Raw genomic sequence first — 16,249 nt, 5'->3', positions numbered from 1 at the left:
GAATTCCTCATGACAGTTCAACGTTGAAATTTTACAGCGACATCTCCAGATGGACAATTTAACTTCTCCTAAGGTGTTGTTGGAAGGAGTTTAAATAAAAATAATGAAGTTGCATTATTGATTTTGGATTTTCAAGGCTGAACCTGAGTTTAATAACCTTGGTGCAGTATTGAGTCCATGATGTTACAAACTCACAACCATTTCAATTTTGTTATGGACTAAATGGACTTCACCTGACAATGGTGTGTGTGTGTGTGTGTGTGTGTGTGTGTGTGTGTGTGAGTGTGTGTGTGTGTGTGTGTGTGTGTGTGTGTGTGTGTGTGTGTGTGTGTGCGTGTGTGTGCGTGTGTGTGCGTGTGTGTGTGTGTGTGTGTGTGTGTGTGTGTGTGTAAAGTCCCAAACTCTGAAAAGTCAATTTTAAAACATCAGCACCTCTACTTTAGCAGCTAGAACAGAGTGTGTGCTGGATGGTGTGGGTCTTTAATGATTGCTGCTGCTCTCTGACAGCAATGTTCCCATGTTCCCTGTAGATGTAATTGATAGTGGGGAGGGTTTTGCTTGTGTTGTCCTGAGCTGTGTCCACTACTTTTTTCAGGGCTTTATGCCAGATTGTGATGCAGCAAACTGGCAAGACCAATTCTGACCAGTTGCTTTTATTCATTCAAGGCTGAGCCAGCATTTAATTGCCTCTCCCTAATTGCTCCAAAGAAAGTAATGGAGAGCTGCCTTCTTGAACCAAGGTTCTGAGGTGCTTGCATGCCCACAATACTGCTGTGGATAGTGTTCTGAGATTTTTGAATGAGCACTGATGAAGGAATAGCAAGTCAGATGATGTGTGACTTGGAGTGCATCTTCCAGGTGTTGGCCTTCTCATGTATCTGCTGCCCTTGTCCTTCGAGCTGGAAGAGTTTGTGAGTTTGGAAAGGAGCATTGATTCAGGAATCAAAATGTTCACAGGCTGGACCATGTAGATAGTAAGAAGGTAGAAGAGTTAAATAGCTTGGTGGACATAAAGTATGATACATCCCTAGGGCCAGATGAAATCTAACCAAGAATCCTGTGGGAATCAAGGGAGGAGGTTAATGAGGCCACAACAGGGATTTTTACACCTTTGTTAGTCACAGGAAGATTGGAGGAAACCTAAGGTTAATCCTTTGTTTGAGGAGGGCAGCAGGTAACTTTAAGCCAGGTAACTTTAAGCTGTTACATCCTGTGTCAATGGTCAGGAAATTATTGGATAGAATTCTGAGAGACAGGATTTATGTTCTTTAGGAAGATGAGGGATGGATTAGAGTTAATCAACATGGATTTATGAGGGGGAGATCCTTTCTTATTAAATTTGGCTTGTCTGAGGAAGTAACAAATGTAAATAGCCAAGGCGTTGAAGGATGAAATGCTAATGTGTGAAAATGGGATTGTCTATGGTTAAAAAGAATGGCGGAGGTATTTGACTGAAGGGACCTTCTGTCTCTACAACTCCATGTTATTATGGCTTTATTAGCTAAATTGCAATATTTTTTTTAAATCAAATTTCGATGCATAGCATGGTAACAGGCCCTTAGGGCCCACAAACCTGTGGTGCCCAATTACACCCAATACAATCCCCATTACCTTTTGAAGGGTGGAAGGAAACTGGAACCTCCAGGGAAAACGCACACAGTCACAGGGAGAGCATACACACCCCTTACAGACAGCGTGGGATTCGAACCCTGGTCCTGATCACTGGCGCTGGAACAATGTTACACTAACCACTATGGTAACTGCACTGAAGATATTTTAAATTTGAATTAGAAAAAAAAAACAGGGAAAAAAAATCAGGTCAGGCAAATTCTTTGGAGAGAGAAGTGAAATTGATGTCTCTTCTTGGTGACATTTTATTAGAATTTGGAAAAGCTGATTTGGCTTCTCCTTCCATTGATGCTACCTGACCTACTGATTACTTCCAATGTTCTCTTCATTTATTTATGACTAAGATTAGCATCTCAACACTGTGAAATTGAAGTAAATATTAAAAAAAATACTCATTTGTATATAGAAGCATTTTCAGAAATATAAGAAGGCATTCAAAAATAAATTGCATTTTAATCTATTCAAGATAAGGATGATTAGCCAAACTAATCTTTGTTCTGGAGTTTATTTGAGCTTGATGCTACCAGTAGCCGAGGTTATCCCAAATTTATAAAATCAGAGGGTCTGAAGGCAGTTTAACTGTTAAATATCCTCTGTTCTCATCCACTCCTCTCATCTTTATGACCTTCCCTTCCATCTCTGTGACCACATTATCACCACCTTCACTCCATTTGTGACTACATTCTCACCACCTGCCCCCAATCTCTGTGAGCACATTCTCATCAAATCTTCTCCAGCTCTGTCACTGCATTTTGTTAAGTGTTACTACCACACCAATGATGTCTAATCCATGGTGCAAGCAACTTAGATTATTTTCAATTGTTGGTAATTCTGAAAGATATTCTAAATGGGTCAATCAAGGTCTTTGAATGTCAATGTGTGTGTTTTTGTTCACTTGGAGTTGATCTGATATTTGCTTGTGGTCTTGTGCCCTGAACTGTGTTTCGGGCAGAGATTGATAGGTTCTTGATTAATCAGGGCATCAAAGGATACGAAGAGAAGTCTGGGCAGTGGGGCTGAGTGTGAAAATGGTTTAGCTCATGATGAATCAGCTTATGATTAAATTGCAGGGCAGACTCAATGGACTGAATAGCCTGTTCCTACTCCTATGTCTCATGGTATTATGGTCTTTCAGTTTGCCTACTTGGTGTTAAGGGTCTTAGTGACATCAGAATGGCAACATTTTAATAATCTAATTATGATCATCTGGACTTTGCCGCCAAAGACATGGGGAGATCACTTTGGATTTTATTGGTGGTATGGATATTCTGTTCATTTTTCATTTGATCCTGATGTTAGATCCTGGTATTGAAGCTGGAAAAGACCTCTTTGCTTTCATAAAATGATATTTCAAGATTTACTTTTCTAAATGTTAACCCATTTCCCCGGCAAAATTTCAAGGAAAACAAATCCATAGCAGGCCCTCGAACCCCTTCTGCAATTCAATGCAATCATTGCTGCATTTTCATTTTGCAGTCCCCTTATTGATTGGTTTCAGTAATGAAAATTCATTTCTGGCTTTAATGTCATCTTTGACTATCTGCATAACCTTCTGAAATAGAGAAGAAAATCCCAAGAATCAGAATCCTCTGTGAAGAAATACTTTGTTATTTCCCTTCTCAATAGGATTATTGCCCCCATTCTATGTTATCACGCCTGACAACAGGCCTCTCAGCAAGCAACTATGATATTTAATTAAATCAGAACTCAGAAACACTTATCATTATCATTACATCACCACGTTCAATACATCAAAGAGCAGAGAGATAAAAGAAAAACAATCCGCAATGTAATCTATCTCTTCCTGAAGAAAATTCACATCACTACAAAATCCCTTGATTTGTGGTCAATTTAGTTAGGTGAGGAGGGGTACATTACATAGCAAGATCTAAGGAATATTTCTTCATAGTAAACTATTTGTATGACACATTTAACGTATCAAAATGTTCCAAAGTGGTTCACAGAGATGATTATCAAGCAAAATGCTAAAACATATGAATGTTGATTTTATAAACCTGTTGAAGGAGAACAAGAACCAGAAAAATAAGCTATAGTGTGAATTTCAAAGCTTACATTCTGAAAGAGTAGCTACATCAAGTGTAGAAAGCAAATTGTGATGCTTGAATTAGAAAAACACTGGGTTTTTTTTGGAAAGTTGTGGGGCTGAAGATGATGCAGAGAAGAGAAATGTAAACCTGATGGAATAATGGATCAAACATCATTGGAAGTCAATATTTAGATTTAGATTCAAATTTATTGTAAGAGCACATACATTACATCACATATATCCCTGAGATTGTTTCCCTGCAGGCAAGGCAGAATGACTACTTATTGGTAATTTTTTTTAAAACTGTATACAATGTACACAAGCAAACAAATAAAGAAATCTAAAGAGATATAAACAAACTGACTGTGCAATACAGAGAGATTTTAACAACATCGTTAATGTGCAAGAGTCCTTAAATGAGTCCCTGATTGAATTTCTGTTGATGAGTCTGATGGTAGATGGCTAGTTCGTGGACTTGGTGATGTGAATCTTGTGCCACCTGTACCTCTTCCCAAGGATAACCCCAAGGATGGTGAGTGATCATTGATGGTAAAGGATGTTAGGGATCAGAGGCAGAGAGGGTGAGCAAATTTAAATTCCTGGGACTCATTATCTGATAGGACCTTTCCTGGACCTAACATACTCATGACATCATGAAGAAAGCACATCAGCAACCTCTACTTCATCAGGAGTTTGCTGAGTGTTGGTATGACATCGGAAACCTTGGCAAACTTCCTCAGATGTGTAGTGGAAAGTGTGCTGATCAGGTTTATCTTGGCCTTGTATGGGGACGTCAATAGCTCTGAGTGGAAAGCCATGCAAAAGATAGTGGACACAGGCCAATAGATCACATGCAAAATTCTCCCCTCCATCACAAATAAATCTACATGGAAGACTGCTGGCAGGGAGCAGCAGTAATCATCAAGGATCTACACCATCCAGGTCATGCTCTGTTCTCGCTGCTGCCAGCACGAAAGAGGCATAGGTGCCACAAGACTGCCTCAATTGGAAAATGAACAGAACATCCATACTACCGACAAAATTGGAAATGATCGCCCCATGTCTTTGGCTGCAAAGTCCAAATGATCATAATTAGAATATTAAAAATATTATGAGCCCAGAGGACCCAAAAAACTCAGCAGCAACAGATATTCACCAAGACAAATGGTTACTTAAACAAAAGTTGCTTTTAATTATCTTTAAACATGGAAATAGAAGCAAACTTTAACATCACAAATGACTTACTGAACCTAACTTAACCCCTTTCTAGTTCTAAGTGCAGGTGTATGTAATGTGTGTGTAAGTTCAGAAAAGTTATTAGGTTCACAGTCCAATCTCACTTCTCATTCCTCCAAATTCATTGGTTGCAGGCAATTCTTATACTGTGCACAGAATTTAACATTCATAAAGTTCACCAGGCTTTGATGCTTGAAAGGTAAATGGTTACTGCTCAGGAAGGTTCTTGTTGGTTTTCAGAAAAAGATTTGTTGTTCCAGGAGATCCACAAATGATGTGCTTCCATCAGCCACTCCAGTCTCATGCTGACGAAACTTTCCCCCTCAGGATTCTCCAGATGATAACCTCTTTCTTTCTGGTCATCACAGAGTTTATTTTTGTTTTTCTTATTCGATGTGAAACCATATAACCATATAAAAATTTACAGTATGGAAACAGGCCATATTGGGCCTTCTAGTCCACACCAATTTACATGAAACTCCACTATTCCACCTACCCACTCCCATGCCCATAACCCTCCAACTCCCTCACATCCATGTACTCATCTAGCCTCAGAATTGACCCTGCTACAACTACTTCTTCAAGTAGATCATTCCACTCAGCTACCATTCTCTGAGTGAAGAAGCATCCTCTTATATTACTCCTAAAGTTTTGCCCCAAAACCCTTAACTTATGACCCCTTGTACCAATCTCCCCTACCCTCAGGGGAAAGAGCCTATTCACATCTATTCTATCTATTCCCTTCATAATTTTAAATACTTCTAGGTAGCTGGTCCTTTTCTCTTGCATGAACCACAAGGGCTTTGACCAGGCCACCTTCCAAAATGGGGCATTCTATAAGTTTGCGAGCTTGCCCTGTTCCAGTCCCAGCTGCTGGCTGTAACACTGCAAAACTGATCTCTCTCTCTCTGTCTCTCTGTCTCTCTGTCTCTTTCTCTCTCTCTCTCTCTCTCTCTCTCTCTCTCTCTCTGAGAGAAAGCCTGTTTGACTCTCTCTGCTTGCAAAACCACATGACCATCTTACAACAACAAGCTCTCCTCCAGACAATATGTGGCTCCAACAAGTTCCTTCATCTGTTGCCTTTTGTAAACAACAAACCATTAGTGAAGTCTCTTGAGCACTCTTCAAAGCTCTTGTAAAAGCAGGAGGCCCCAATATGTCTTGTATTGGGCAGAGCTCTAGTATTTCAAATAAGATCTGTTTTAAAGCGTTTATATGTGACCTATTCTAACGAAGTTTTCCCAATTTATCTCCCAAAAACATATCTATATACTCTATATACTCTGTCACAAAATGTTGTCATTCTGTTGTTATTAAGATCCCTAAATCCAAGTAGACAAGCTCTCACATCATAAGACCATAAGACATAGGAGCAGAAATAGGCTACTAAGTCTGCCTCACCATTTAATCATGAACTGATCCATTTTCCCAGTCAGCCTCACTGCCCAGCCTTCTCCGCATAGCCTTTGATGTCTGGCTAATCAAGAACCTATCAATCTCTGCTCTAAATACAGCTGAGGGTCAAAATCACAGCAAATATCAGGTTAACTCCAAATTAACACCAAAAAAAATACACACATAGATTTTCAGAGACCTTGATAGACCCATTTGGAATGCCTTTGAAGATACTCAGATAAAATCATCTCAATTGCATGGATCATGCCTGCAAGAGTTTTTTTTCCCAGTAACAGAGTTAGACAAAATAAGGGGATGTAGATTTATGGTAAAGGGTAAGTGGTTCAGGGAGAATGTGAAGGGACCTTTTGCACCCAAGAGTGGTGATTTCCTGGAATGCACTGCCTAAGAGAATGGTCAAAGTAGGGTCACTGACAAAGTCTTGACAGGAGCACTTGAATTGCTAAGACTTAAAAGGGTATGTGAGATGGGGTTAGTCCAGAAGGGACCACAGATGTCGTGGGCCAAATGGGCTGATTCCATACTGAACATCTCTATTACTCTATGATTCTATATTGAATCTGACAATAAAACTTATCATCTATCTCCCTACAAGCCCTTATTATGAAAAATGACGGTCGAAGATCAATCTTCCAGTGCTTCTACATTTTTTTTTCATATTTTCAATTACAGCTTCCAGAATGTTTCCCCACTGATATATTTGATAGTTTAGGATTAGTTTTGCAGACCTGGCCTAATATACTTACATATTTTTGATCAATCATAGCTGCATAATTTTTCTCCCCATCCTTCCAGAAACATGTTTATAATTTTTAACTCAACTTCAATGACCTTGTCCTGCATAGTATTCCTGAAGCTTATCAATCCAAACAGGAAATTTCAATTGCACAATACTTTTTCTGTCATTACATTTCAGATCACAGAAAAAAGTTGATTAACATGGACATGGCGGGGGTGGGGGGGATTCTGGGAAGATGATAAATTGGTCTGGGAGAAACCTGTTGGTGCATTTTTCAAGGTGGGTGATATTTTGGGTAACAACCATGGAATTTGGAATCTGAGCCATTAAGAGGAAAGGAAGGCCAACTCATAAATGGTTGTTGGAAATAGTAACATTTAGATAATGAAGGATATGAAAGACCTCAAAATATAAATGGACTTTGTTCCACAGCACAAATTTCAAATCTAGATCTCAGTGCGAATAAAAACAAAGGGAGAATAGGCATTGTTGATGAACACAAAGCATGCGGCAAAACTTAGCCAATGGTAGTTCATTGAGGAATGGAAGACAAAGGATTTTGGAGTTTCTCATTTTAACCATGACATCATTGCACTTAATTTGCCTCCTTCAACTTTAATGACTGCCTTCATAACTTTGCAGAAGTACTGTCATATTGGAGTCAATTTGATTTCTGGTGAGGATTAAATGCTCACAAGCTGACAGCAGAAGATAATATCATTAACTGCCTGCAATATGAATGGATGTTTCTCCAGAATAGACTGCAAGTTCCATATGTCTTTTAATTTAGTTCATGGGCATTAGGGTGTGACAGAACTCATTATCTTCAGAGTTCACAAAAACTGAGCCGCCTGCCACTTCTGTTGTAAACATGTGAATTATGGCAATGCGGACTCTTTCTCATTTACAAAATTCATTTCATCCCCTAAGATTTAGTATGAAGGCTTAATCAGTATTGGCAAATCAAACCATCCATTGCTATCATCGAGGAACACTGGAGAAAAAGATTGTACAGTTTCACATTGTCCTAATGTTTATAATTAAAGAACAAAGTCCTTTATTCATTTCTTCTAACTATCACTCTGTTGGAGGGTGGAAGGGTGTGGATGGTGTTCTCCATTTTCTATATGCCTGATTATTGGAAAGGAAAAGATGAAGATTTGTACTTGCACAAAACCTTTAATTATCTTTGGAAATCAAGTGCTGTTTTAGACCTTGCTATTAAAATAATGCAGAAAGCATCTGTGTAAAAAAACAATAAGATATATTTTAATGATGTTGGTTGAAGGATAAATGTTGATTAAGACAACAGGAAGAGTGTGTTTACATCATATGTTTGGTTCCATTTGCTCCTCTTTACTCCCAAAGGGAATCTCAATGAAGGCCATGTCATTTCAGTAAAAGTATAACACATCAAATTGGGATGTACATGCAATGGAATTTTCTTGGTCAGTAAATGCAGTTTTATGGGTGTTAGAATACTTTATCTCAATTGCTTGTTTTATAATTGTTGAGGGGAAAGAACAGTGAGAGCTATAACTCCGTAAAGACTGATGTGGATCATGCTAATGTGGTAACAGGGAATTGAAGACAGACCCAAGAGTAGAGCCATGGAATATAGCAGTGAGTTCACCCAAGTTTCAGGAAACAATTAGAACCATAGAACCACATTAATCTACATCGCAGAAAGCAGGCCATTTCGCCCTTGTACTCTATGCCAAAACATCATTCCTCTAGTCCCACTGACCTGCACCCATTCCATAATCCTCCAGACCTCTCCCATCCATGTACCTATCCAATTTATTCTTACAACTTAAGAGTGATCCCACATTTCCCACGTCAGATGGCAACTCATTCCACACTCCCACCATAAACCTTTCACCTTCACTCTAAAGTCATGTCCTCTTCATATTTATCTTTCTCAATCTAAGTGGAAAGAGCCTACCTGATTTACTTTGTCTATTCCCCTCAATTTTGTAAACCTCTATAAAATCTTCCCACATTCTTCTACACTCCAAGGAATGAAGTCCCAACCTGTTTAATCTTTCCCTGTAACCTAAAGACTTGGCAACATCCTAGTAAATCTTCTCTGCACTCTTTTGATCTTACTATATTCTTCCTATAGTTTGGTGACCAAAAAGCACACAATACTCCAAATATGGCCTCACCAATGTCTTATATAACCTCACTATAACAACCCAACTCCCATACTCTATACTTTGATTTATAAGGTCAAGATGTCAAAAGCTTTCTTTACCACCCTGTCTACATGTGACACCACTTTCAGGGAATTATGTATCTGTATTCCCTGATTTCTTTATTCCTCCACACTTCTCAGTGCCCTACCATTTACTATGTATGCCCTACCTTAGTTAGTCCTTCCGAAATGCAATACCTCACACTTATCTGCATTAAATTCCATCTGCCATTTTCTGGGCCATTTTTCCATTTGGTCCAGATCCCTTGGCAAACTTTGACAACCTTCCTCACTGTCCACAATGCCTCCAACCTTGGTTTCATCAGGAAATTTGCTGATCCAATTTCTCACATCACCATCCCAATCATTAATATAGACAACAAACAACAATGGTCCTAACACTGATCCCTGAGGCACACCACTAATCACAGGCCTCCAGTCTGAGAAGCAATCACTCATTACCACTCTCTGGTAAAACACAGGATACTGTTGACACGATGGTTATGTGAAAAAACACACAAATGCTAGAGAAACTCAGCAGATCAAACAGTCTCTCCTTCCCTTCCTGCAGTCCTCCCTCCTCCCTCCTCCCTCCATCTCCCATCTCACCACCCCCCTTCCCCCCTTTTGTTCAGACATCTCTCATATTTCGCTACACCTTGATGAAGGGCTCAAGCCCGAAACATTGATGATGTATCTTTACCTTTGCTACATAAAGGCACTGTTTGACCTGTTGAGTTTCTCCAGCATTTTTGTTTTTCTACCACTCTCTGTCTTCTCCCATTCATCCAATTTCAAATCTATTTTACAACCTCTCCATGGATACCTAGTGTCTGAACCTTCTGAACTAACCTCCCATGTGGGACCTTGTCAAAAAAGACCTTACTAAAGTCCATTGAGAAAACGTCCACAGCCTTTCTTGGTAACCTCCTCGAAAAAAAACACAAGCTAACATGCACAAAATCATTAATTATGTTATAATATGCACCATTTGCTGTAATTGGATATTCGATTTATTGTTAAGTAAGTTACAATTACACAGGTGCTCAATGTTGTAAACAGAAAATTAAACTCGGATTCTGATTTCAGAGTCGATACATGGCATTACATACAACCCTGAGATTCCTTGTTAATTTTAGTTTACATTGTTCAGTTAACATTGTTAACTAAAACTTGTGGATAAATGACCATCCTATTCTGTAATTGTGATAGTACAGATCTATCACCAATGTATATAGTGTATATAGTTACAGTATCTAGACTGTGCTTACAGCGATTGGCTGAGAGCTAAGCCACGCCTACTGCCTGGGCCTTAAAGGGTTGTGTCCCTAGCCAGGTCGGATCATTCCGGACTGGTCGGCCACCTATGAAGAGCTCTTGTCTTTTGCTAATAAAAGCCTTGGTTTGGATCAACGTCTTTGATTCTTTCGACGAGCTCTACAGTAATCAACCTATATCTTGCCAGTAACCAGATCTTTGTAACTCCAATTCTGTAATCAAAACAGTAAAACCAAGTTAATGAAGTTTCTGTAAGTTTGTCCATTCAGAATATGAAACCGCAACCAAAAGCAAACTCTGGAAATCAACTTTGACTGGCATCCTGATGCACATCAATTTTAATAAATTGCCCATTGCTTTGAACATAAACTTTGTGTGGTATTTCTATTTGCTAAGAGATGTCTATCTTTCTGTAAGCCTTAATCTTTATATTTGTCACTTTCCAGGGCAGTTTAGCAGCCTGCCACCAACTCCTTTACAATTTCCTCATGCTGGATATGTGCTCCCGGTGAGGACACATACCATCTCCTTGCCCAAGCTGCCTCTATTAATGCTTTGAGTTCTGTCACTTGTGTTGACCTTTGGCCTGTGAGTTTTCCTCCTATCATGAGGTTCCATTCTTTATCCACAACAGCCCATCCTGCTTGTGGAGCACCGTCATGGTACTTCCTAGATCCATCTACAAACAAGGTCATCATATTGATCCCCTAAAAGGACATTTATCTGATAATGGATTACTCAGACCCATGGACTCAAGTAGGGATCAATCCTGTCCCATCAAACTGGCTGGGTTAACTAAACTATCCTTTATTAACAGTGTTTGCTTGTCATCACAAAACAATACTGCCCCCAATTTCACTCGCCTAATGTCCGACTCTGCCCCTATGTACCATGCCTCCAGGAGGGTGACTATGCTGTGAAGTGTGTTCAAAACTATCTGGTCCATCAGTCCAACCACAACCCAAGTTGCACAATCTAATGCTTGCATACACCGATGCATTCCTGCCACTATAGAGACCTATTTTACAGTACAGGTACACAATCATTTATCGGGAACCCTTGGGGGGACAGTGTGTTCCGAATTTTGGATTTTTCCAGATTTCGGAAAGCCAGATTTAAGCCCACCTGAATTATGCTGCTGAATCCACCCCCACCCCCTTTCAGTCATGCTGCCATTCACCCCCTTGCTCGCCTGATTCACGCCACCAATCTCCCCCCCCCCCCCACTTGCTCACCCGACTCTTGCTGCCAGTCTCTCCCCTCACCCTCCCAACTCGCGCTGGCGGTCTCTCCCCCCGCCCGCCAAACTCGAGTTGCCTGTCTCTCCCCCTCACTTGCCTGACTCGCGCTGCTGGTCTCCCACCCGCCCGGCACGTGGTGCCGGTCTCTCCCCGCTTGCCGGATTCTGGAGCTTTCTGGATTTTAGATGTCCGAATAAAGGATTGTGTACCTGTATAATATGCAACAGGCTATAATTTTTCACCATGTTCTTGGCATACACCAGCAGTGTAAATCTTTCCCTGGTTGTCACAAAAAAGATGGAATGGGCTGTTCGTGCCTGATTAATCCAAAGCTGCAGCTGTATTAGGTCTTGCTTTAGAAGCAGATGGCCTGATCTACCTCAGGTGTCTATTCCACTTGCTCTTTGTCCTATTTTTCTCCTCTTAGTAGAGGTCCGGCATAATTTTCCACAAACTTACGGGAGTAATTCAGCAGCCCTAGAGTCTGAAGGATTATTTTTACTGTTTTCAGGCTGGGGAGTTTAAAAATTGCTTCTTTTATTTCATTGGGCGTTACTTTCTCTCCCTGTCTAATCTTGTGATGGTCCCATCTATACCTTTGAGAGGTTTACCTTCTGTCCTCCATTCTCAAAAATCTGTAAAGCCCTTGGAACCACCACTAAATTTAAATGTAGACACACAGCACGTTAACAGGCCAACAATTTACCACCAGTTTAGACCCAATTAACCTACACCTCTGGTACATTTCAATTGGTGAGAGGAAACCACAACCCTTGGGGAAAACCCATGTAGACAAGGGGAGAACATATAAACTCCTTACAGATGTGATGTTTCTTCTATTGTAATAAAGAAACTTGGATTCATTTGTATTATTTGTATTTTGTTAACATCTCCGTGGATTGTCACCTTGTTGTGGTGGAGAAGCTTGTGTGGTTCTGTGATCCTGAAAGTGATGCCATCTGGACCTATGCTCCTGGAAGGGTCACCCATGGTGGTGAGATAAAGGGTGAGGTCCCTGACAAAGAACAATCTAGCCAAGTCCTCACCAGTCGGACAAACAGATGAAGTTACGCTGAACTCAACGGTTGTGAAGGCGGATGAAGGGTGCAACAAATCCATCAGCTCCAATCGTCATACTTTTCATGCCATTGGAATTTGTTGGTTGACTTGTGAAGTATTGAGTGCTTCTTGGAATTCAACATCAAGTATATGTTAAACAAATACATGCACAGGCATCTTCTCTCTATGGATCAACGGAAGGAAGGCCAACATCCTTGACTACAAGGGATAGCTATGATTTTATTAATAACTCACAACCTCGTGGGACATCATTTTGCATCTAACTGAGGTGGGACATTCCATACCTGATGCCTGCTTGTAGTCAGGAAGATCATCAACTCCTAATTACCACATCCCCTTCCCTTAAGATGTTCAATCTAGCAACATTACATGGTAGTACAGTACCCATTTCAATTTAAACACAAATATCAGAAGCAAAAACTTTTTACATATGCATTTCTTTTTTTTATTTTAGAGGTTCAGCCTGTCAGGTGCTTTGATAACATGCGTGGATCTTCTCAACATAGGTGCATGTGTCAGCTTCACTGGTCCACTACCATCTAGCACTAGTGGTGTTTCCTCTATTGCTGTGCAGACTGGATCTTCTGCACTTGTCTGTTCTTGCAGCGTTACTTGTGTTTTCAGCAGACTCTTTCGATTACTCCTCAGTATTTGACCCTCCTCTGTCTGACAGTGTAGGATCTTGGGTTCACTTCCATTAGAACAGTGGGCTTCTTATCCCAAGTATTGGAATCTTGCTGTGCCAGTGGGCCTAAGTTTCTTGCTGACTTGTAATAGTTTGCTTTTTGTCTCCTTTGCAGACACTTTTGTTTCCATTTGACATCCCTGTTCTTATTTCGGTCTGCAGAGTAAGGAGGTGTGTTGCATAGTCTACACCCCAACAGGAGCTCAGTGGGTGATATGACATATTCAAGTGGTGAAGCTAGTTAAGGATCTGAGCCACTGCCTTGTGCTTTCTTGAACAGCTGTTTAACTATATGAACTCCTTTCTCTGCTTCACTGTTTGACTGGGGATGCAAAGGACTTGAAGTCACATGTTCAAAATCATACTCTTCTGCAAAGTTCTGGAATTCTCTATAACTCTAGCATGATCCATTGTCACTATAGATGATTTGAGGAATTCCATGCAAAGATTGCTTTCATATATTTGATCACGCAGGCAGCAGACATGTTGGGAAGCAGTGCAATCTCTGGCTAGTTCAATAGATAGTTAATTACCAGCAGGTAATTCTTTCCATCCAGAGGAACAGATCAGTCCCCACTTTCTGCTTTGGCTCTTCTGATAAGGCAGTTAGGACCTTGGGCTCCTTTGTCTGCTTTTCGTGCTGCTTCAGATGGGTCTCACAGCTTGAGACTATTTTGTCAATGTTAGCAATGTTAGCCAATAGGCAGCAGATCTAGCCCTCCTCTTGCATTTTTCCATGCCAAGGTGCACCTTATGCACACTTTGTTGCAGTGATTGAAGAATAATAATTCTACTCTGAGTAGAAACCCATTGACTATGCTCAGCTCTACTCTGTTGTTGCAGTATTCACTAAAATTCACCTCCAGGCCAACTTTCATCCGATTCTTGATGACCTTCTGTAGAACTATGTCCTCTTCTGTTTCGGCTGCAATCTTCTTGGATTTCATGTCAGTTACGGGAAGAGATTCAGTGATCAGATTCACATGGAGATTCACATCTGTCTCTGTGGAACACTCATTGTGTGCTTCATTCTGCATCGTTACCCTGGACAATACATCAGCCAACACAATAAGTGTCCCAGGTGTGTACACCAATTCAAAGTCATAATGTTGTAGCTTTATCATGTCTTTTGATTCACAGTGATATCTCACTGATATTTTCTTCATTATTGCTATTAATGGCTTGTAGTCTTTGTTTGTGTTGGTAGACCATACACAAAGCTGTGGAATTTCTCAAGTCCATAGACCAGACCTAGACACTCTTTCTCTATCTGTGAATATCAACATTCAGATGTTGTCATTGTCCTTGATGAGTATGGAACTGCCTCCAATCTTCTCCCACAGCCTGAAGTAGTATCGCGCCTATTCCATCTTTGGAAGTATCCATGGATATTTTTGTCCTTCTGAATGGGTCAAAGTACTTGTAGTTAGAATGGACTATTAATAACTCACGACCTCGTGGGATATCCATTTTGCATCTAACTGAGGTGGGACATTCTTCCACATGGTTGGCCTTCCACCTGAATTCACATTTGACATGTAATAACTTCCTTAGGTGCATTGTTTTGGAAGACAGGTTTGGTATAAATTTACCAATGAAATGGATCATTCCCAGCACTCTCAAAATGTCCTTTTTGTCTGTTGCTTTGGGCATCTCCAGAATTGCTTTCATCTTGCTCTTGTCTGGCCTCACACCAGCCTCTGACAGAAAGGTGATTTCCTTCACACCAAACTGGCATTTTGCTCTGTTTAGCTCTAATCCATACTTCTGGATGTTTTGTAGCTCTTTGATGAGCCTCTTGTTGTGTTGCTCCTGTGTGGATTCCCATAGGATCATGTCATCCATATACACGTGTACCCCATTTACACCTTCTTTGATGTGCTCCGTTGTTCTGTGGAACACTTCAGAAACTGAGAAAATTCCAAAAGGTATCCTCAGACAGTTTTGACCAAATGGTGTATTAAATGTATAGTATTTTGTGCTATCTTGATGCAGTTTTAAATACCAGAAAGCTTGTGATGCATCCAATTTGATGAAAATAATTTCACCGGCCATTTCACTTGCAATTTCATTCCTGGTTGAAATCCGATAATGTTCCCTCTATATATTGGCATTCAAGTTTTTTGGGTTCATGCACATGTGCTGGTCACTGTTCATCTTTCTGACATACATCACTGAATTCACCCTCTCCTTATGACCCTTAGTGATGTCATTCGGCTGAGTTTGCTTGATATTTTCTTTTAGTGGTGCTGTAACCTGCCTTGGGGCATGCACTACTGGCTATGCATTAACTGTATCTTATAGCTGAACCCCTTGAAGATGTGTGGAAATTGATCCAGTATTTCCTCTATGCTGTTCTTTGCATTGGCACTGTTAATGTGGTATACCCTCTTGACTAGGCTTACGTTTTCACATGCTTTGTTACCAAGCAGTAAGTCATGTCAATCTGGGGTTACAGCAAATGTGAGATGGTGCTCTTTACTTTTAACATTCACCTTGAGTCTACATGTGCCTTTTGTGTCAATACGTTGTCCATTGTAGGCCTTAAGCTGAACAGAATTTGGATGGATGTGTGGTTTTATCTTCATTGCCTTGATGTCACACTCACAGATCAAATTGGCCTTTGCTCTTGTGTCCAACTTGAAAGGAATATCTGCTCCATTTGAATGCAATGACAGCATCCACTTGTCCTGCTCAACTC

Source organism: Narcine bancroftii, chromosome 3 (assembly GCF_036971445.1).
Source record: "Narcine bancroftii isolate sNarBan1 chromosome 3, sNarBan1.hap1, whole genome shotgun sequence".
Classification (NCBI taxonomy): Eukaryota; Metazoa; Chordata; class Chondrichthyes; order Torpediniformes; family Narcinidae; genus Narcine; species Narcine bancroftii.
This window is presented reverse-complemented; position numbering follows the sequence as displayed.